This window comes from Marmota monax, unplaced genomic scaffold, assembly GCF_021218885.2.
Source record: "Marmota monax isolate L192 unplaced genomic scaffold, Marmota_monax_Labrador192_F-V1.1 WCK01_AAM20220418_F8-fsc00585, whole genome shotgun sequence".
NCBI classification, from domain to species: Eukaryota; Metazoa; Chordata; class Mammalia; order Rodentia; family Sciuridae; genus Marmota; species Marmota monax.
This window is the reverse complement of record NW_026693638.1, coordinates 250,422-271,868: the sequence shown is the minus strand read 5'-3', so window position 1 is coordinate 271,868 and position 21,447 is coordinate 250,422. Positions and strand designations below refer to the sequence as shown.

Here is a 21,447-nt window from a genome sequence, read left to right as displayed (position 1 = left end):
TTGTATAATGTCTTTATTAGATTGGGCTGATGTTCTTTGGGGAGGAAGATCACAGAGGTGATGTGCCATTGTTATATCATATCAAGGGTATGTGCCATGGAAATGCCCTATTCCTAATGATGTTAATATTCATAACCTGGTTAAAATAGTGGTTGCTTGGTTTCTCTACTATAAAATTATCTCCTACACCCACACCACACATACAGCTTTCAAAACTCTTTAGAAGCAAGTCACTAAGCATAGGCAATATTTAGAGATAGTTGAATACTTGTAGGGAGTAGGATGTACATAAATTACTGGAAATTTTTCTGTATACCAGATATGCCTAATCTACCCCATTTAATTATTTATTAAATCATTTATTTATATTGGTGACTTATGACTACTTAAGTTATACTTTGGCTTATAATCTAAAACTACATAATTTGTAATTTTGTTCAAATCATTAAAACTCTGACATTTTAGAGGTCTTCTAGGTTGGGTCCTGTGTGCCTTTTTCATAATACTTTCATTTTTGAAGTAGTTAGGCTAGCTCTCAGCATGACTTTTCATTGTTTACTTTTTCTTGGGGTTAATTGAGTTTCTTGGGTTTGTGAGTTAGTAGTTTCCTAGAGACACTGTAACAAATTGTCAGAATTTGGGTGGTTTAAAACAACATAAATTTATTATCTCACAGTGACAGGGCAAAGAAATTTAAACTCAGGGTGTCAGCATGACCAACTCCCCCCTGAAAGGCCTAGGGAAGTGTCCCTCCTTGCTTTGTCTAGGTTCAGGTGGTTGCCTTGAGTCACTCCAGTTTCTCCCTCTGCTTTCATATGGCCTTCATACCTGAATATATGTCCAATTTTTTCTATCTTTATAAAAACACAGGTAATTGAATTAGATAGCCTAATCCAGAATGATCTCATCTTGATTAACTACATTACAAATTTTCTGTTTGTAAGTAAGGTCACAATCAGGATTAAGATGGACTCAACTTTGGTGCATGTGTTGAGAGGAGGATAGCAAATTATTCAAGTCATTGGAGTTAGTATTATAGCTTTCATTAAACTTGGAAAATGTTTTGCCAAATGTTTTTCTTCTAGTATTTTTTCTTCATCTCCCCCTTCTGGAATATTATTATACAAATGTTAAGCTATTTTATATACTCTCAGGTCATTGATACTCTGATCTTTTATTTTCCTTTTTTCTTTCTGTGAATCATTATATTTTTATATCTTTAAGATCACCAACCTTATCTTTTACAGTGGCTAATCTGATTTTAATCCCATTTAGTGTTTTTGTTTGTTTGTATTTTCACATTTCAAGTATTCCAGCTCTAAAATTTTCATTTCAACCTTTGAAAATATTTTCCATTTCTTTTCTTATGATGCTTATTTTATGCATTGATTTCCTTAAATCCATTAAATATATTTATAAGGCCATTTCAATGTCTTTGTCTCCTAATTCTGTCATCTCTGCTCTTTGAGATCTGCTTCTATTGTTTTATTTTTTTCTTCTGGTTTTGAATCAATTTTCTTCCTTTGCAAAAGCTTTATTTTTATTGAATGATAGATATTGTGATTTTTTTTTGTTTTGTTTTTGCTGTTTACTGGGTTTGGTTCTGTCCCTTGAAATCATGTTGGATTTTGTTCTGGTGTAAAGTCAATTTAGGATCAGTTGCATTCTTTCAAGTCTTTTGTTTTGAACTTTGTTAGGGCACATTCAGAGCAGCCTTGAGTTAGAGGCAATGTAGCACCAGAACTAAGATAGTACTAATCTGTAGACTCTACTTGATGCCTTCATATTATGAGGCTTTAACAGTGGCTGGTAGGACATAAGCTATTCTTGGCCCTGTGTGAATCCTAGAATTTGTTTCAAATTTTCAATTGCTTTCTAAAACTCATCCTTGGCTTCTTAAAAATTATGCAGACATTTAAATAAAGTCAAATACAGAATACAAAACTCTTGATAAATGTGATTTCCAATTCACCTTCCAATGTAAGTATTCATAGGATAACCAGTCTTCAAAAAGTTTATGAAGCCATAGAATTATAGTCCAAAAAAAACTTTCTCCATGTGTTTGGTCCAACTCAACATCTATGGTGCTTTAGTTTCTTCTATGGCAGTCACATCAACTGTCATCTAGTCTTAAGTTAAGCATCCCAGTGATAGAAATCCCTAAAGATATTTGAATTAAGTTATTAGAATCCTTGTGAGTCATCTCTTTGCCATGGTATATTTGTCTTTCCTCAGCTTTTACATGCGACATAATATTGAGCCCTGTTACAACAAATGATGGGATTCTCCAATTGTCTTTGAACTTACATCATCAATTCTGCATACATAGTGCTATCTTGTTAATTAATTATTGCCCAGGAGCTCTTTTTTCTTTATATATATGCACCTCTGATCTTCTACTTACTAACATCCTATTCTATACACATATCCCTCCACCTCCCTTCATCAAGACTGATCTATATCTTCTCTCATAACCTGGACCTCTGAGATACAAGTGTTAACTCATTTACAAATGTTTTTATCTTGACACTCTTTAATTTCTTACCTAGGGAATGAGTAGCCTGTGAATTTTAGGGGCACTGAGAAATCCAATAAGGGATGCTCTGTAAATGATGATACTTCTTGGCAGCTACATCTTGACATTATCTGTTCAATTTTAATAACCTGTCCCTGGCTAATAACTATTTCCATGGGAATGTCTGTGTGCTTGTGTTGGGACATGAGCATGCAAGACGGAAGCAAAGATGTGAGCTAAAGAAAGAGAGGTATCATGATTACTTTTGATTAAAGAGGAGATTTCAAGTAGGTCTGTCTCGGGATGTTACTAAAACAGGAAACCAATGAATATTCCTTTATCCTGAAATCCTATAAACAGGCATTAGCATTAAATAACTTCCTAACTTGATCTAGTGATTGTCATCAAATTTCTTCTAAGGATCAAATTAATACAATGTGGCTTAAATAGCATTGACCTTTAAATACTGTTAAATCCCATTGCTATCCTTCATTTTCCCTTTTGAGTTTACATTTTTAAGTGGCATTAAAGCTACATATACTTAGAAATATTTTTATCTTTTTTTCTTTTACTAACCAAGGACAAATATAACAAAACAGTACTAAAAAGTAAAGAATGAAAGGTTTGGGGCATTTTAAGAGCCAGGGACAATAGATGGTAGAGAGATACAGGGGTGCAAGAATAGTCTACATCACTAAAGATAAGATAGGCTGTGAGTACACAGCAAAACTGAATTGTGTATTGTAGAAAACACAGACTTTCAGAGCTGGAGTAGATTGAAGTTCAGATGCTGCCTACACAAAACTAGAACCCATACTCACCTATATGCACAACTGATTAAGACTTAACTTTGTGCCACATTTCAGCATGTTAATCCCAGACCTCCCAGCATCCTGGAAACATTGCTGTAATCATTTTTACAGCATCCTGTTTGTGGAGTTAGGTTACAAATATTATGGGTCCTGTTATACAATTGAAAAGTTGAGTTGAAGGGAGGTTATGCAGTTTGCTCACGGTTGGAAATTGGTAATTGAGATCAAGTGCAAACTGGAATAGACCCAGAAAGAGTTCCTCCCAGGATATCTTAGAGGTGTCACTCCAAAATCCTTTCAGGGATTTATATATGCTATTCCCCAGGGCAGTGAATTCAAAAGTGCTAATGGGCATCTTCTATGAGGCAATTGTATAAGTAGGTTTTTTTTCTTTTGAGAACAGGTACTCGCTGTTACTTTAGATTCTTCTACATTTTCGGAGGGGTAGAATTAATGACTGATTAGTCTAACACTGCATACAGCTCACATTTAAAGTCATAGACACCACTTTGCAATACAGATTTCTACAACTTGGCAATGCTTCCTGAAGAAGTTTATTATAATGCAAGGAAATTTCGGGGCTTTCTGATGCCCACTGTCTAGGTTATAGTTTCTTTTCATTCAAAAGGAAACTTGAGAGGAAACATTAAAATACACTCACAGTACACTGTGGACAAGTTTGGGCTTGAAAACCTTCATAATGTTGTCCTTATTCTGTGGTTATCTTCATCACCAAGTAAATCTCAAGAGCTTCATATAAATGGATTTAAAACATTTTTGTGGTTTCTCATACTTCAACTTTCTTCCTCACTGGCAGTCCAGTGAATCTACAGGAAGTGAAGGAAAGGGAAAGAAAACCTGAAATTGTGTAGTTACTCACATAGGTGAGGCCCATGTCTCTGACCGGGGCCAAACATGCCACTTTGGAGAGTAGACATTTTCAAGGGTGAAAAGAAGATTAGAAATTAGCCTGAGATTTCTGATCCAGTCATTTGCAATGTCAGTCATACTATTTTCTAAGTTTTAAAGCTATTTTTAGATGTGTCTAAAATGTTGACAGTCCCAACAAGTTCTCTGGATAATATATGGCAAATTTTACTATTTTATCAAAAAGATGGCAGATATTTTATTCCCTGAACCAAAAATGTATATTCTTTTTAAAATACATTGCTGATTTGTGTGTTTACACTATTACTCATATGATAAATAATCAACAATAATAATTTTATTATTTTTAAGCACACACAATATGTATACATAAAAAATCTTGTTTAATAATTCTAACAAATCTTGAATGTAAACATTATTACTATTATTTTGCCTATGAGAATAAGAATAGTCTAACTCCTGTTTTACAGTTAACACACTGACAGAATTGCCTAACACCAAAGCATGGGGTTAAAATTAAAATAAAAAGAAGGAAATCGAGCTGTTATCCATACACTTCTCCATACAATTAATCTGGAGAGATGAAAGTAATTATTATTAGTTTGTTAAGATAATCTATACAATAGGGTAGAACTATTAGGCCCAATTTTCTGATGAAGGCTGAGGTTCACAAAATTGTAAATTATTGACATGAATTTTTTGATATTGAGTAAGTATTAAGTAGCAGAATCAGGACTGTGTAACTTCTCACAATGTGTCTTTCCTTATTGCTTAAAATTAAACAAAGAGAAAATCATGTCATTCTGATTCTAATCAATATAATCAAGGCAGAATTTCTATAGGATGTACTGCTTTTATTCCAATAGTTAGTTAGTATAAAACTACCCAATTTGTGTATGCCAGTTTGGGGATATTCAAATGCCCTTGGAGAGAATTGTGCAATAGAAATACAGGTAATGGGCCAGCAGGGTCTGATATGAAGTAGCAGTATTTACTTTGTATTGAATTTTGGAAAGGTTTTTTGCATCCTAAATTTAAGGACTTTGAAAGTTTAGAATTAGAATAACCTCTTGAACTAAAATCTGACTACAATATTCCTCCAGGTTCCATTACAAATTCAGAGTCATCTTACTCTGGGGATTCTTCATTCCCTTGACTGGCCAGTGAATTTCTTCTGCATCCTCTCACCTGCAGGTGGGTCAGTGGAACAGCTGAATATCTCCATGCATTAGGTAGGTCAGAAATAATGAGATTGGTGGATTGGCAGATGGACATGATAGATGAATGGATAGATGATGGATAGATGATGGATAGAAGATAGATAGATAGATAGATAGATAGATAGATAAGCTAGATAGAATAAACAGATGGATCCCACTCTGGATCTGACATTGGCTTGTTGTGCCATTGACTTTTCAGCCCTAGTAGGCTCTTAAGAGCTAATGCATTTTCTCACTCCACACATGGGTCCTCTCACAGCAGGCCTTCCATAGCAAAAGTGTTTCAGAAATCCCAGTTTACCTTCATTTGTGTTATCTACATTTCACCTGGATTTTCCACTCAAGTTCATTTTTAGGCCAAGAGCCCAGCAGTGTTATTCTTTTAATTTTATATACCCACAGAGCTGAAACATTTGAAGTACAAGCGTGGGACTGTATACTTTTCAATTAGATGTTGGCAACACAAACACTCACAGACACTAACTGGCACAGAACAACTACCATTCTCTTAAATTAATGGATATACTCTGATGGCATACCCAATGGTACAGCAATTTGGGAGCCTCAAGAACTATAGAAACCATGGAAATTATAGTCCACTGCACAACAAGAAGTCCTTTAGAAAGATTTTGCACAATTAGCTTATTTCAGAAATTAAGAATGCCAATTGGATCAATCAGCCAAATCTTGGCAGGACATTGATACTAATTGCCTTTTGTCACTATTTAGTTGCCTCTCTGTTTCCTTGGGTATAAAGAACCAGAGAAAAATATTGCTTCTTACAGGAGTCAATAAAGATTTAAACTAAAGCCAATTTACTTGAGAAAGCACAGGGCCACAAGCCTACTTTTCCCCCAAACTCTTGAACTCTGTAAATTTTAAACATCAAGTTATTTTTTTCCACATATAAAGTCTAATTAAACATTCTATGTCTACATTTGGATGTAAGATTTCTTTGTGTAAGGGCTTATAACTACATATCAAATTTTAATCTATTGCTATTATTATTATTTGCAAATTTCTAGTAGTCATTTTTATGGTCTACAACCATGGGTGTTATTGTTCCCTATCCATCTTATAATTTCAACTAAATCAAGCAATGAAAATTTTATAGTGCATCCCTAATTGTGCACCAGACTGGAACTGTTCATACAAATTCCAAGCAATTGTAAGGCTTTCTGGGAAACATTGGCAGCAAACACTAGATTAAATGTTTATAACAGCAAGCCAGATGGGAAACAGAGATAAGGAAAATCTCATGGAAACGTTTTTTTTTTTTTTTTTCCCAAACCACAACACTGTTTTAAATTAACCTGGCCAAGGGAAAACATTTTCACATTGTTGACCAATAACAAGTTTTTGGTAAATAATAGTCTTTAAATTGTGGGAATAGTTTCACAAAAACATAACCATTTGTGTCATCTGTGACCAATGTTACAAACAGATACCAGATAGAATTGATGGGTGGCTCCAAGGATGTGTTAAAATGCTAATTTAAAAAGTTGATACTTTGAAGCTAAAAATGTAGCATATATCATATGAGAAGTGGGGGGAAATCTCATGGAAATATTTAGCTGTACTTGAGAATGTCTGACATGGAGACTGTGGTGCATAAATAGGCTAGGCAAATTCTGAAAAAAATCCATTTGCTGCTTGAGAATTCAGGTAGAAGTCTGCCATTTTTAAAGATAAAAATCTATCTCTTAATGGAATTGGGCAATAAGTGTCTCACCCACTTGAGCCTGTGCTTGCTTCCTTTCATGTGATTACAATGTTCTGAAAGTTAACAAAGGTAGATTTACAGTGAAGATACTAACACTGAAATATATATATAGTGTATGTGTGCGCGTATTTGCGCACACGCGCACTACTGTGATTTTCTCTCCCTCACACTTCCTTTTTTTAGGTGATATTGGAGTGAACATGAGCATTTTTGGATTGTGTCTAAATGGAACTTAAATTTGAAAGACATTTGTTTGCTTTGTTCGTATGTATTTTTGTGTGATGTAGACAGATCCATGAACAGTTAACTTATTGATATTTTACAAGTTTGGAAATGGCTTTTGGGAATAGTCTTGCCATTCACTGCACCTAATCACTTAAAAAAAATGAAGGTACATGTTTTACCATAACTGACATATCCCATGGAGAAGAAACAAAGTTTAAATTGCAGATAGAAAGGAGTTGGTCTATGGAATATTTTTCCACTCAATAGTTTATGGGATATTTTCCCATTTAATAGTTGTGTAAAATATTTTCAAAGCTTAAAATATGTATGTATATAATTTTTAAAAATAAAACCTCTAAGTTATATTTCTTAAAGATTTTGAAAAAATAAGGTGTAAAATTATTCAAAAAAAATCACAAAAGCTCAAAGACATTATTATAACTGCTATTTGGAAAGATAGTTTGGAATATTCAATTAAAACAAATGAGAAGTTACAGATTCCTGATTTGGACATATATGAAGAGTATCTTCTTTTTCACTTTTAATTTTATCATCAAATGATTTGAGAAAATGTTAATATAAAAATAATAGGTTATGTCATATAAGGGATAAGGATGAGGAATGAAATCAATAGAAATTATTCTGATCTTAAGAAGGGAATTTGACATATCAAAAGAAGCAATTTATTAAGTTGAAGAGACGAATTTTGAATAGAAGAAATGATCAAATCCTGAGATTAGTTTGAATCTAACAATGAAGATAAATGAATTATATGAATACATTTGGGAAAATATTTAAATTTGTTGCTGTATAAATGAGCTCTTGCTTGCTGTATTATAATTCCCCAAACCTAATGGCTTATATACTCTATAGGCCAAATCTGGCCCACAGCCTATTTTTGTACATCCTGCGAACTAAGAACAATTTTACATTTTTAAATATGTGTTGAAGAAGAAGAAAGAAGAAAAAAGAAGAGAAGGAAGAAGAAGACAATGAACAACAACAGAGACCACAGGTGGCCCAGAAAGTCTAATATACTGAATTCTTGCCAACCTCTATTTTAAAACCAATTTATTGAACTCAGCATTCATCATGTTGGTGATTTTAGGATGGGCTCAGTTGGGCTGTTCTTCTGCTGTCCTGGTCTTGGCTGATCTCACTCATGTGTCTGCAGTCAGCTGGGTGGGTGGGATTACCTAAAGACTGGTTATCTGATACACCATCCCTTATAGGTTTGGTGGCAGGTGAACAGTCAACAGAAATGACAGAGTGAATGGGCCACAGTCTCTCATTATTCAGAAGACAGGTCAGGGCTTATTCTTAGGATGATAGTTTCAGTGTTTCTAATAATAGCTAGCCTCAAATTGAAGTGCCTTTCTGGCCTTAGCTTAGACCGTATTTGGTAATAGTCCATCAAAGTAAGTGCTGTAGTTAGGTTCAGTTACCTAAAGCAGAGAGAGATGCTATGAAAACAGATGGATGAATAAAAAGGAAAAAATTGTGACCACTTTTATCCATCATACTTGTTGATTTGATGTGAAATAATAACAAAGAAGATAATGAAAACTAATCATATGCCATTGCTATAAGCACACTGATAATTAACTGCTAAATAAGTGATGTCAATTTAATGACTAAGATCAGTCACACAGTAGAAAATTTGAAATGTCCTGAAACTTTTCTGTTTTTATAAGAAAGAAATTTGAAGAATTCTTTCCCAAATTGACCACAGTTCTTTGATTTTATAAGTAATTATCAATAACTAGTGAATTTGAATGAATTTTTGCTCAACTATCAATAATAGAAAACATGATTTAGCATGACTAATCATGATAAGAGAAAATGAATTATTTTCTTTTTTTGAAAAGTTCTTACAAAATCATTGTTCAGTTAATAATGAAAACATTTATAAAGCAAAAACATGTAGGAGAAAAATGTATATATAGACATGTGCTGGGTATTTCATCTAAAAGTGTTTTTTGGATTTTGTGAGGTGGATAGTATTTTTTTACTTTGTGAAATTTGTAATTTATTATTTTTTCCTATTCTAAAACATTTATTTTCCTATCTAATTTTAGATATATACTATTGCATTCTTTTATTATAAAAAGCCTACAAAGTTTCCCAATTTCAGGCCCATGCCTGAATCTACCCAGGAAAGCACCAGGAAGTGTTCCAGCTCCAGAAGCCTAGGTCTGTCCAGGACAGCAGCTGGTGCAGAGGGAGGAGGGAGAAGAAAAAGAGTTACAACTCCTTGTGTGATCCTGTGTGGTGGTATTTGGCATCCTGCATTTTCTTGTCAGTTCCAAGATTAATTAAAAAGCCTTTGGTAATCTTTTCTGCCCTCAATCATGACACATGCAAATATCAGCTCTAGGGTAATCAGATCTCTATGGTTTTGAAGATGGCTAAACTGATAAATTCAAATGCACATTTACTTTTGTTATCCCTATTCCTATTTCTCTATCAATTGCCCCCTGCCTTGAAGTGTTATTCAAATGAGATAAGAAGTGGATTTCAGTTTGACAAGTGGAATAAAAATGTTTCTGAGAGACTGTATAATTTGCCCATGGTTACATGGTACATGAGGGAAGACAAGATGGCAAACAATCTGTGTGTATTACTGAGGACCATTTCTTCCCCATCTCTTCCCTCTTTATTCTTTCAATGCAAAGGGGCTCTTCTCTGAAATGATGAGAAGCATATCTTCTATAGGAATGGCATCTTTCTTATATGCTCATCATTGCTCATTCAGAAATCCTGAAAAAATAGGGAAAACAGTTTTTAAAAGGGACAATATTAAATGTTAGTATATGCTGAGTATCTAATTGTAGCACATAATTCTTCACATGTGAAGATTCAAGTAGGTGATTTTAAGGGAGTATATGGTATAAATAAAGAGATTTGTTGTTGGGGGCAATTCAGAAAGGAAGGAGGAATGATGAGCAATGGCTGGTAGGTCATATTTATGGATATGGTTTTATTTAACATATTAATTCCACATACCTATCACAAAGCACAGAAGATCCCAAAATGACTCTTGGAAACCATCTATTCCAAGTCCCTACATTTACAAAAGGGATACTTCATTTCCCCTAGCCCGACCAACAAATCTGACTTGCCAGAATCACACAGACAAACAGTGACAGAGTTATTAATTTTTTCCTCAGCTTTCTCTAGACTGAACTATAGTACCAATCAGATCATTACTATTCAAAACCAATAGATGCTCTTTAAAGCTATCCTTAGCTTGATTCAGACCCTAAATTTACTTCTGGTTTACTGCTATGTCCTGGTCTTTTCCAGATTTTATTCCAAACCTGAAAACTCAACTAATTCTTCATTGTTATTTTGTTGTTTATTTTCATTATGTGTATAGATAGTAATTGCACATAGAAAATATCAGTTTTTGGTAATGAATTGAATTATTCCTATTCCATGAACAGTATGAAGGCACCATCAATGAAGCTGAATGATCAGACGTTTTATCTTCAATAAAAACGTATAGTCCTTGAGGAAAGGAAGTGAATTTCATATATTACATCTTTTTTTATAAGTGTTCAGCATATGTTGGAACCTTTATATATATATATATATATATATATATATATATATATATATATATATATTTGACAGTACAAATTATGGAATCACCAGCCAGTGACTCAATACTGCCCTTACAGCTGCTAGTTATCATTATCTTTATATGTCAAATGATGACATTTTGATCCTGAGTAGATGAAAATGAGATTGGGATAAGCCTATTTTCAAATGGCTCAAAGGACAGTTCTCAATGCTACCTTCAAGAATGAATGTTTACAAGAGGAAGTGAGGGGAAAGGGGAAAAAAAAACAAGGGGGAGAAATGAATTACAGTAGATGGGGTAGAGAGAGAAGATGGGAGGGGAGGGGATGGGGGATAGTAGAGGATAGAAAAGGCAGCAGAATACAACAGACAATAGTATAGCAATATGTAAAACAGTGGATGTGTAACCAATGTGATGCTGCAATCTGTATACAGGGTAAAAATGGGAGTTCATGACCCACTTGAATCAAAGTGTGAAATATGATATGTCAAGAACTATGTAATGTTTTGAACAACCAACAATAAAAATTTTAAAAAAAGAATGTTAATAGGTCAAACATGTATAGTAATTTAATTATTTTGTCTTTTAAAAAATATCTCAAATAACCATTCTGAAAACCTAATAAAAGCAGAAAGAATAGTTATTATTACCATTTTACCATTGGGGAAATTAAGGTACCAGACATCAAATGATGAGCTCAAGGTCACAGACCACATTAAGAGTAGGACTGGGATCAAGGCCCAGATGCCATCCTGGGTCCCATGAATCTCCTTTCCTTTTCCTAAATATCTATTTTCCCAAACTATGTGTCACCATTCAAACACCCTCTTCCCGATCTAGTCTAAAATAAAAATAAATAATATTTCTGGTTTCCAAAATTATTCAGTTTTTATTTTTTTTTTAATAATTGAGTGGGCCCATGTAGTGCTTCTTTGAAATAATTAGAAAGGAATAATAGAATTCACTTCCCTCTTTCTCTCTCTCTCTCTCTCTCTCTCTCTATATATATATATATATATATATATTAATTCCACATACTATTAATATATATATTATATATATTATAATATATATATATATATTTCCTCCCCCCCCCCCGAGTGAATAATACATACCTATGAGAAATCTTTAAACAGACCTAATCATTTCCCCAAAACTTGAGGGACAAAATGGATGGGTAGCACCGTAATTTCTGCAATCATTTTATTTGATTATGAAATACATATACTCGGCATCGAAAAGCAGATGCCTGTGGATTCAAGACACTACCCATGATTGTAATAATTTTAAAAAAGGCCCCAAAAGTAAAACCTAGATAACTACCAATCTGTTACACTTATGAGCTTCTTGGTTAATATGTTCAGAAACCAATATCATTGCAATGACTCAAAGGTACCACCGGATATTTCATTTTGCTTTATATTCTTGGACAAAACATGCCTATTAAAAACTGCATGACTTTAACCTTCAGCTACATCTCACCCCTAGTTTTCCCAAGGTCATGCCATCTGACCTGAGTCCAAGGCTTCTGAGAAGAAAGCCCATAGCAAAAGGACAGAAACTGTGAGGAAATCTGGAACGATTGTGTAAGCAGATCTTAATTACTATTCTTTAGCCTAATTTAAAGTCTTTTTCTTATACTTAAAAATCCTGATATTTCAGACACGAAATTAAAATGATGCCTCAACCAAATCATAGATGTAAGTCCAAAATGCTGTATAATTGCTCCATCACCCTTAGGAGAAGTTCTGATTAAAATGAGTCACATTGACCTTGGGTGACATGGCCTAAGGGGCAATTATTCCCCAAGGGACTTAATTAAATGCAATTAGACCAGTGAGAGTACATTTAACGAGTCCCCTTGTGATACCTATATTTCTAATCTATTTTTCCAGCAACTTTCACTAATGATTTGATTCACTCAACATCTGTCAATGGATAACGATTGGGCACTCACAACTATAATGTGATGATGGAATACCTAGGTCCCATGATTCAGAAATTAGAGAGAAAATATAGACACATGTCAAGCTGAACCAGAATATAAGAGGTCATCTGTTAATAGGCCAAATGTACAATAGAGAGAATGAGCAAAATACTGTTAGAGGAAAAGGTGCTTACTGTAGGTGGAAGCAGATACAGTTGGCCTCAGGGACAACTTGAAGACTTGTAGTATATAGATAAGGATAGAATACTCTGAATCAGACTTTGATGGTGGAAAGAATTCCAGGGATCATCTTGTCTCATAAAACTTCCTCTTACACTGCTCTAGCACTCTGAAGGGGTTATGTAGCTTACTCCAAACCATCCTATTTGTGGCTTGAAGTATTTTTTAAAAGATGAGAAAAATGAGAAAGTTGAGTAGTATAGATGCATGAACTATATTTTGGGGATGATATATTGACCAGCTAAGTAAGGTAAATAGTACAGGTAAATATTGGTTGGAAAAATAAATTCAGGCCAATTTCTAAAAATGCTATGTTTTGAGTTTTGAATTTATTTTGTCAACAGAAAGGAATGTAGGCATGTACTTGAGTTGTGGATTCTTATAATTAAAGTAGTATTTTCCAAAAGATTAATCTGGTAATTATGTCCCTGATGTATTGAAAATTGTCAGGACTGAAAAAGGCCTGGATAACACTAATGTAATTACAACAACAGTCTCAGATGAGAACAGTGATCTCTAATAATATTAAGAGAAGCCAAGAGCATTAGGAATAATATCAAGTATAATGACTAGGTTTCAGGTAAGGTTGTCAGGAGGTGTCAGGCAGTGGTGATTGTCAGATGGGAACCAGAGTAGAAAACTGAAGGATCAAGGGGCCATTGAGAGGAAGAGGCATGGGCCAGGACTAGAGAGTTCTGGAAAGGCCCAAGAGCTCAGTCAGAAATGAGCTAGTGTCTAGGAAAATAATTCAGAATGGAAATGAGCCTGGGCACTGCAGACCAGAGCAAGGTAACAGCAAGGCTGCAGCAAGCAGGCAGAGATCAGGTGGGCTCAGACATGAGGAAGGATATAGCATGCCCCAAGGAATGGCCAAAGTCAGAAAATTTGGAATGGACTCAGATTATAACCCAGACCTGCTGACTAAGCAGCATCAAACAAAAAGATTCTGTGAGCAGAGAAGTCTAGAATTCAGCTGTGAGTTCACAGATAATTGTGGAGGCCCAGCATTAAGCAACATTGGTACTGCCAATGGGAATATCCCAAAGGCAGTTGAAATGTTTTCTTATGATATCTGAAAATCTGGAGAAGCTTGAAAGAAAGGAAGACAAGGAAGAAACAAGTGGAAATTTAATGTTTAAAAGTATACAGAAGTAATCACAGAAAAAAAAACTACAGGAATTTTTGTACAGTAGCTATTTTAGTAGTTAGTACTGTTTTTATTCTTAATTATATGGTTGGGTTGGGGAAACACAGTGGAAGCAGAACATAAAGTTGTTGGTGATACTAGGTGTACTTCTCTGGTACTACTGGATATTGAAGAAAACTTTGCCCCAACTGAAAAGTAGCTTAGATGTTCCTTGCTATGTTAATAAGGAACTATCTTACCCAAGAACTGCAGAAGAAGTAGGATGGAGAGGGAATTCATCCAGGTCTGAAGACAATGATTTATTTCTTTGGAGAATAAAAAAGGAGAACAGCAAATAAGGTGGAACTGGGTTCCAGGAAGAATGGTGAGTTTGCATTTTGTCCAGTTTCATGTGGAACTGACAGAAGGTCCTTGAAAGAAAATTTTTTACTAGCCCCATAAAGATGCAAACTAGCTGGAAATGCAGATATTTGCCATCACACATGAACTGAAAATTGAAAGTGGATGAGAGAAGCATCTTTGCTTATTATTGCTAGTCACATCAACTGTTATTTAAACAAAATTGTTTCTGTTACTTCATTTTGAAGATGTCCACTCATTCTATACTAACAAGAGCATGAATGGCTATGGTAGACTTTGGCTTCAGCTACACTGGCTCATAATTAGATATGCAACTATTGAGGCTGTCAGTTGCCAACAGAACTGGAAGTATCATATAGATTAAAAAGGAGACCTGCTTGCAAGGAGCTGGAGGGTCAGAGGCTAATGGCAGGCTAGTCATCAGCAACCACCAAGTATCTGCTAAACAAAGCAGTTTACAGCTCTACCAGTCAAATGAGTTAAGTCTGGCTCATGTCAGCCTTTGAAATTTCAGGGGAGATGTGGCACAAAGTTTCTCTCTTGAGGTTTTTAATATTTTCTGGTTTCTGTCTTTGCCTTTCTCATGGCATCCTGAAACTTCTACCCTATTCCAGCCTAAACTATATAACCAACATGAAAATGTAAAAGGTCAAAATAAACAAAAGTATTCTGTGGGGAAAATTGCCTTGAATAAAGATGCGTTTAAGTTTATAGAATTTCTGAATATTGAATATAGTGGCTGAATACCTCAGGTCCTCATTTTTCCACGGATGCAGCTTTAGTGCCATTAACTATGGGTGAACGATGGGGTGAGTGTGACACTGTAAATGCAGAGATAGGTCTGGGTCCATTGGCTTGGTGATAGCAAGGATGAGTGTGTTTCATGCCAGCCATGTTGAAATACACCCAATTTTGAAATGACAATTTAATATAAGCAGCCAAACATGGACTTAGTCCAACCTCAAATGTCCTACTAAAACTGTGTGATGGCTCATAAAGATAGCTCTATCTCCAGGAATTTTATGGACTAAAGCAGTATGTTGAAGTGATAGATAGCACCCCAATACCTCCATTAAAATCTCTGTTGGTGTTGTTTTGGACCACCATACAGTAGACGGGAACTAAGTACAAAGTCTTCATTTTAATTCTGATTCTGCACATGACTTAATCTTCCAATTAAAAAAAAAGTTTTAAATATAACCAATTCAAGAATATTTTTCATGCTTATAGCTTTGAGAAGGCATTTTCTACTGTCATTAATGTCCCTTTTGTAAGAATCTATAATCTTTATTGACATGTTTCCTTTCAGAATTCACTGCCATGAACACAACTCTCAAAACATCTGGCATTTTTAAAAACTTCAAATAATGAGAATCATAATGACACATTGGTTTTTCCTTTTTTCTTTAGTTTCCAGGGAGCTCAGAGCTAAAAGCAGTGCTGAATTACTTATCCCAAGTGTTAGATCCCCTTCCTATTTTTTGATCTGCATTTCCCCATTTTTAAAAATCTTTATTTTATAAGAATATTTTGGAAAGTTTTTAAGCCCTTCAATATATGGAGGCATTTTTACAGGGGTAAAAAATGTTTTTTTTTTTTTTTTAAAGCTATTTCTTTTAGCTCTTCATTATCTGGGCTTTGCCTGTTCATTGTAACTCTAGATGTGACTCTAGATGATTTTCCCACCATGATCTGATTCACTGAGTCAGTAATAGTAATATACAATGTATTATTATCTCACCAATGAGCTTACCACAGGATTGCATTCCTACTTATTATACCCCAAACTAGAAGAAGGTGGATTGAAGGTGGGAGGTCAGAGAAGGTGAGATGCAGGAAGAGCAATAGAGGAGTATGTAATCCCATGAACGAATGAGAATAAAAGTGTTTTGAGTAATATTCATCAAATATTGTCAAATTCCTTTTATCTCTGGTGATCTAACATCCCCATTAGCATTTATAAGTGAGAGGGTGTTATAATGGCAGTGCTTTGGGATTTCACAGAGGAAAGAGAATATATGAAATTTTGATCATACACAAGATCCACTGAGGCAAATGCTAAAATCGTCTTGTAGATAATTAGATGTATTTTGAGTCTATACTTGATCTTAGGTACTAAAATGTTTTGCTGTTATACAAATTCTTTTGATCTTTGCAATTTTTGGATTGAATATAACCATTTTTAGGCTATTTCAAGATAAAATCAACTATGAGATTTATAACTGCTAATGAAATCATAGGGTACCCAACAAAACAAACTTCTGCATTGAGGTTTAACTGATCTTTTAGGTCCGAAATTTCTGTGAGAAATTATGAATGAATTTATTCAATGAGAAATAAAATCACTAAAATATGCTGATTTCTTTTACTGTCTAAGAACTGAAATAATACTCATATCTTCAAAGAAGAAGGAAAAGTCATTTTTTGTCTTTCACTGAAATTTAAAAATAGGAATTGAGATTTTTGTTGAACTTTCTTACATAGAAAGAAGAAGGTGATGTTCAGAAAGTAATATTGCATTTTGAAATTGATGTACATTAAGAAACAATAATGTACCCAAATCATTATTAATAGCAATCTCCAGGTTTTGTAAGACTGATAGAAGAAATCCAGCAAGAAAGGACTGCTAAAATATGGATGCTTATTTTAACAGTATTATTTCTTCTTCACTGAGAATTCTTAATCTTTTTGATGCTGAAAATTCCCCCTAAGCATTAACACAGATGGAGTTTATATAATGCTGTAGGATCTCTTCATTTATATAGAATTTACCTTTCAAATGTATCAAATAAACAGGGCCAGTTTTTGTTAATTGGCCATCTTATTGACTAAACTCAATGAATTAAACATTCATTTCACTGTCACTTTAAAAAGATTACCTATGGTATTCATGATCTCTGAGACTCAGTGATCCTTACTGAAATCCAATGCTTGAAAACAAAAATGTCTGTCTTTAAGGAGCACAGGAATCTTATACAAAGCTAATTCATTTTAGTTCATTTTTACTCACTTATTCAACAGACACTTTTAGAATACTTACTGAGTTCTGATGGAGACAACTATGAACCAATTAGACCTGTTAGTTCTTTTGTCCTAGGTTTTATGGCTAGAGGTGGTAGGTGACTTTCTTGTTACAGTAAACTTAGGGCAAGGCTAGAAGTTTATATAAGGGTATGGGGGCCATGGGATCCCTAACTCATAAAGTGGTCAGTGTGGGAACAGAGAACCATAGACAGAGCTTCCCAAAGAAAATGAACAAAGCAACTGGAAGGGGTGATGGACAGAGATTGATGCAAGCAGTGGGACCAACAAGAGGAAATGGTTGGCCTGTGTGGAAGAAACACAGGGGACACCTGTCCCAGAGGCTATGATTCTGCCCATCAGCAGGAACAGGAGCCTTCTAAAGAGGGGATTCAAAGGCTACATTCCATGTGTTCTCGGTTGGAGTTGTAATTTACGTATTAATTTGGGAGATAGTCATCTCTGAGATCTTCTGGTGCCATCCCCAAAGTCTGAATTACTTTGTTTTTAGGGTGGGTGTGTGCTCAAGAACAGATAAATCTGTCTAAAATGGGGAAGAAAGGTCTGGTTTTCCCCAATATTAGGGGGGATATGTTAGGGAGAAGCAGAGATAGAGGAAGAGAAAGAAACATATCCATTTCAAAAATAAGTTGCAGTGGCAGAGCATCAAGGGCTACATTCAAAGCATAATGTGGACCACTGTTACAGGGGATCAAGACCACAGGAAGGGAAGCATTTTAGTGATAAGGTTGGACTATAACTAAAGCAATTGTGTTGACAAACTATGCAAACTTTAAGTGATATTCATAATCTAAATTGATAGGAGATAATAATATTTAATGATGTTTTGGTTTGGGGTTGGAATGACCCCCAAAGACTCATGTGTTTAAGGCATGAATGCAGCAACGTTCAGAAGTAGAACTTTGGAGGAGTCATTGGATCATGAAGGTGCTGCTGACTTCATCAGAGGATCTATCCATTGGTGTATTAATAATTGTATGACATTAGAGGGAAGTGATGGAAACCATAGGAGATGGGGCCTAGTTGGAAGAAGTAGGTCTCTGGGGGAATGCCTTAGAGGGATATTTCTAGTCTCCAGTCTCTTTCTCTGAGTCTCTTTCTGCTTCTTAGCTACCATGAGCTGAGCAGCTTTCCTCTGCCATGTCTTGTCACCATGATGTTTCTGCCTCAGAGCCAGGTGACCTGGACTAAAACTATATAAGAACAATTATTTTTTTCCTCCTCTAAGTTGGTTTCAACAGATATTTGTCACATCACCAAAAATCTGGCTAACAAAAACAATAAGATGGGGAAGGAGAAGGAGGAAGAAAGATTAGTTAAAGATGGGACCCAAATATTACAGGGCAGTTAGGTGGAAGGTAGTGATTTTTCATTGTGCAAATAATGTAGGAGGAAAGACAGGGCTAGAGGACAGATGATTAATCTATTTGGGGTATACTAATTTGGGATTGTCCTTGAGATATGGACAAATGAAAAATTCTTTCAGAGAAGAACTAAAAGTTATCAATCTATTAAATAATTACAATCTTGGAAGAGTATTTTGATAGATAAGAATTAAAACCATGGAAGATATCTAGGAAAGGAAAATACAAGCTGAGAAAGTGTCTAGGATTGAGAATTAAAGGGAAAGTACAGATTTAGGAAACCCTGGATTATTGAGAAAGTACAGCTAAAGAGGCTCAAGACAGTCAAGGGAAGTGAATAGTTCAAGAAGTAGGAGGTGATCAGCCATTCAAATATCTCAGAGAATTCAAGTACGATAACACTGAAAAGTACATACTTTATGTACTACCTAAGATTTCATTGGTGACTATAGATAAAGGCCATTGCATTTGGTTAGCAGAGGCAGAAACTGTATTTGAGAAATACTGGCCAAAGAATACCCCCCAATCCACCCCCGAAAAAAGTTGATGGATATAGGCTAGTAAATAAGAAGAGGTTTCAGAAAAGTAAAAAGGTGTAATTGAGATCCCAGGAAAGATGGGTGTTAATGGATTCCATGCCATTTATCAAGGGTTTAGTTATAAAAAGAAGTAGAAATCCTGCTTCCATTTGTATTTGACAAGAAAAAATTATAAAAAGGTAAGTGTGGAAAATTTGAGATTTAAGTGGCAACAATCTGAAAATTTTCATCCCAATGGCTCCTATTTCTTTGTGAAACAGGAGGCGAAGGGTAAAATTATATCCTAAGAGTGAGGAAGTAGAGTTGAGGAGGGAGAGTACAGATAGGGAGGATTGAGTGAGGGAAATTAGAGGAAAGTAAAAAAAAAAAAATTTGACATAGTTGTTGGAAATACAGGGTCTGGGGCCAGGGAGAGCACATTCAGGAAATATATGATTGCAAGAGGTACTGAGGATTAAGATGTTAAGAGTAAAGATCACAAATTTTTAGAGTCACAATTTTCAAGAGTTCTGATGCTGTTTGGAAGGACTTAATTGCCTAAGCAAAGACCCAGAGGAGATGGAAAGATGAATGGCTGAGGGTGAGGCATTAGAATTGAGGGTTAGAAAAATCACAAGAGTCAGTTTGACGATGTAAACCGTGTTGTCACTCTTGGGTGGAAAAAGCAGTGAAGCCTGGGTGTGGCTAACAGCAGGGTTCAAGGTATTAGAAGTCTCAGTGGGGCAAAGAATAAGTCTTTAGAGTGACTAATCAGGAAACAGTAAAATTGGGGGGGTGCTGCATGAAATTTACTGTTGGTAGAGGAACAGTTCCACATGATGACAATGTGGGCTGTGTCTAAGAGGACAGATGGCTGGAGTGAAGTAGAGGCAAAGGTCTCTCTGGGTATCAGGGGAGTCATCCACACAGGTGTTGCCCAGGAGGAATTTAGTGTGTGAGTCAGGGTGGAACTATGAACAATGTGCTAGGCTTGCTAATAAACTGACAAGAGGGATGAAATGCAAATTTGTAAAAAGATACTGAAGAAATGATAGTCTAGGGAACCAAGTAAACACCAATCTCAAATCTCTTCCCTAATCTAGGAAAATGAGCAGATTCTCCTAGTGAAGATATCAGTGACTCACCATCCTAAAAAGAGAGCCTCTAGCAAGAAGTGTGAAGAATTGAGACTTTAGACAAAATGGAGTAACATAACTTACTCAAAGTCTTCAAACAAGGAATTGTTAGGGTTTTGCCCACATCTACTGATAGGCAAGTACCAATAAGCACTGAAACTGCCTGGAGTTTTTTTGTGACTGCAGGAATGTGCTCCCTGCCCCTGCCTTACCTTACGTGGGGCAAACAGAATGGATGGGAAGGCTCACACCGGCAGGCTTAGCAATTAACAAATGGTGGAAGGAGAGAGTGGATACATGTTCTCAACTTTCTTTGTCCCAAGATAGGACAAATGTTCTGTTCAGTTTTCTAAAGTCCCCAAAGGCTACAGTTGTTACAGCAGTAACTTGTTCATTAATTCACCCTGCACTGGTCTCCTTCCCTTGTCTGCCTCACCCCCATTCTCTTAGCTTCCTAGAATTGGGATTGTCAGTTAAGATGCAGAATGCCCAACTAAATTTTAATTTTACATAAATAACAAATTATTATTTTTATTACATGTCTGATATATCGTATAGACTGTAACTTACACTAATTTATTTTTAGTTTATCTGAAAGTATATCTGAACTTTTACATTTTTCTTTATAAAATCTGTCTAACCTATCTGAGACTGCCTTTCAAATTCTCTACTTGTTTTCATATCCTTGCCTCAGGGTCTGCTTCTGATGGATTCTAAACTAAGACAGTCAATGGCTATCCTGGA

The 21,447-nt window shown here is 35.2% G+C and overlaps 1 long non-coding RNA gene across 1 annotated transcript; it reads left to right on the top strand.

The window, feature by feature from the left end:
* Positions 1–15: 15 nt before the first annotated feature.
* Positions 16–20,838, top strand: LOC124103236 (uncharacterized). The gene is made up of 3 exons (XR_009228249.1): positions 16–5,447; positions 12,458–12,555; positions 20,671–20,838. It is a non-coding gene; the product is annotated as an uncharacterized LOC124103236 (long non-coding RNA).
* Positions 20,839–21,447: the final 609 nt, after the last annotated feature.